Source organism: Penaeus chinensis, chromosome 7, assembly GCF_019202785.1.
Source record: "Penaeus chinensis breed Huanghai No. 1 chromosome 7, ASM1920278v2, whole genome shotgun sequence".
Classification (NCBI taxonomy): Eukaryota; Metazoa; Arthropoda; class Malacostraca; order Decapoda; family Penaeidae; genus Penaeus; species Penaeus chinensis.
The window spans coordinates 2,315,696-2,318,195 of NC_061825.1; the positions used below are offsets into that span (position 1 = coordinate 2,315,696).

General features: G+C 39.4%; 1 protein-coding gene across 1 annotated transcript in view; it reads left to right on the top strand.

The window, feature by feature from the left end:
• The window catches only part of LOC125027286, a 359,951-nt gene that overhangs the window by 68,046 nt on the left and 289,405 nt on the right, over nt 1-2,500 (top strand). The gene's annotated exons all lie outside the window — the stretch shown is intronic.

The following is a 2,500-nucleotide window of genomic DNA, read 5'->3' on the forward strand; positions in this document are numbered from 1 at the left end:
ACGGCAAGTATAAGTTCTGCTGATTGCTTTGTCAGTGTCGGTGTCTGTCGCTCTGTAAGAAATGGGAAAAGGTATTCATCTGAATAATTTTACATATAACTGAGCATCCTTTGGAAGATCGGTGCGAATTAGCATTGCAAAGAGGAATTACGGTAATATGTATTAATTAAAAAAAAAAAAAACATATGGGGTGATGGGAAACGATTCAGATTATGTCGATGTGAAGAGAAATAAAAATTAAATTTTCAAAAGGCACGGATTTTACTAATATTGCTAACAGAAATTCACGCAATTGTAAATATTTGTATACGCGCATAGATGTTCACACAAACACAAGCTGTGTGTTTGTCGGATAGATAAACGAGTGCATCGTTTTGTTTTTCATTAATTTTTATAAACTTAACTGATTTACAAAGAGCAAATGGCTGTCCACTGTAGTGTATTGTGATGTAGGACGACGCGATAGTTTCGCATTTGTCATCATGAAAAGAGCGCGGAGAATGACTACGTGCCTGACTGACGAGGTTGTCAGATGAGATTTGATTTTGTTCCCAGTCTGAGACAACGTGTTTTGAAAACTCGAGATTTGAAGGCCTGGAAAATTAGATGATTTTTTTTTTTCTTATGTTTTTCGGTTTCTTCATTTTCTTTGTTCTGACGAGGCCTATTAAGAGTTTCTCTACATTTTCTCATGTTCTGCTATATTCCTATTGTTCTTTTCTTCTTTCTTTCACTCTCTGACCTCTCTTATTCACGGCTTCTTTCATGTACAATCTTCTGTTATTGCTTCATATGTCTGTGTTCGTCCTCCCTTTCTTCCTTTTTTTCCCCTCTCAACATTTCCCCTTTCGTCTTCCCTTCTTCCTTCCCTCCCCCTAAACCCTCCGTGATTTCATCGCTGCCCAACATTCTTCTCTTTTTCTCTTCTTCCCTTTTTCTCTTCCTCCCTTTTTCTCTTCTTCCCTTTTTCTCTTCCTCCCTTTTTCTCTTCTTCCCTTTTTCTCTTCCTCCCTTTTTCTCTTCTCCCTTTTTCTCTTCCTCCCTTTTTCTCTTCCTCCCTTTTTCTCTTCTTCCCTTTTTCTCTTCCTCCCTTTTTCTCTTCTTCCCTTTTTCTCTTCTTCCCTTTTTCTCTTCCTCCCTTTTCTCTTCTTCCCTTTTTCTCTTCCTCCCTTTTTCTCTTCTTCCCTTTTTCTCTTCCTCCCTTTTTCTCTTCTTCCCTTTTTCTCTTCCTCCCTTTTTCTCTTCTTCCCTTTTTCTCTTCCTCCCTTTTTCTCTTCTTCCCTTTTTCTCTTCCTCCCTTTTTCTCTTCTTCCCTTTTTCTCTTCCTCCCTTTTTCTCTTCTCCCTTTTTCTCTTCTTCCCTTTTTCTCTTCTTCCCTTTTTCTCTTCCTCCCTTTTTCTCTTCTCCCTTTTTCTCTTCTCCCTTTTTCTCTTCCTCCCTTTTCTCTTCCTCCCTTTTCTCTTCCTCCCTTTTCTCTTCCTCCCTTTTCTCTTCCTCCCTTTTTCTCTTCTTCCCTTTTTCTCTTCTTCCCTTTTTCTCTTCTTCCCTTTTCTCTTCCTCCCTTTTTCTCTTCTTCCCTTTTTCTCTTCCTCCCTTTTTCTCTTCCTCCCTTTTTCTCTTCCTCCCTTTTTCTCTTCCTCCCTTTTTCTCTTCTTCCCTTTTTCTCTTCCTCCCTTTTCTCTTCTTCCCTTTTTCTCTTCCTCCCTTTTTCTCTTCCTCCCTTTTTCTCTTCTTCCCTTTTTCTCTTCCTCCCTTTTTCTCTTCTTCCCTTTTTCTCTTCCTCCCTCTTTCTCTTCCTCCCTTTTTCTCTTCTTCCCTTTTTCTCTTCTTCCCTTTTTCTCTTCTTCCCTTTTTCTCTTCCTCCCTTTTTCTCTTCTTCCCTTTTCTCTTCTCCCTTTTTCTCTTCCTCCCTTTTTCTCTTCTTCCCTTTTTCTCTTCCTCCCTTTTTCTCTTCCTCCCTTTTTCTCTTCTTCCCTTTTCTCTTCCTCCCTTTTTCTCTTCTTCCCTTTTTCTCTTCCTCCCTTTTCTCTTCTTCCCTTTTTCTCTTCCTCCCTCTTTCTCTTCTTCCCTTTTTCTCTTCTTCCCTTTTTCTCTTCTTCCCTTTTTCTCTTCTTCCCTTCCACCTCTCTGCTCATCTTCCTTGATCCCTGCCCTCTCTTTGATCCCCCTCCCGCGCACTCTCTTCCCTTTTTTTTTCCTCCTTTTCCTTTTCCCTCTTTTTCCTTTTTCTTTTCCCTCTTTTTCCTTTTCCTTTTCCCTCTTTTTCCTTTTCCTTTTCCCTCTTTTTCCTTTTCCTTTTCCCTCTTTTTCCTTTTCCTTTTCCCCTTTCCTTCTTTTTCCTTTTCCTTTTCCCCTTTCCTTCTTTTTCCTTTTCCCCTTTCCTTCTTTTTCCTTTTCCCTCTCTTAACTTATCCTCCTTTTTCCTTTTCCTTCTTTTTCTCTTTCCCTCTTTTTCCTTTTTTTTCCTTTTTTTTCCTTTTTCCTTTTTCCTTTTCCTTCT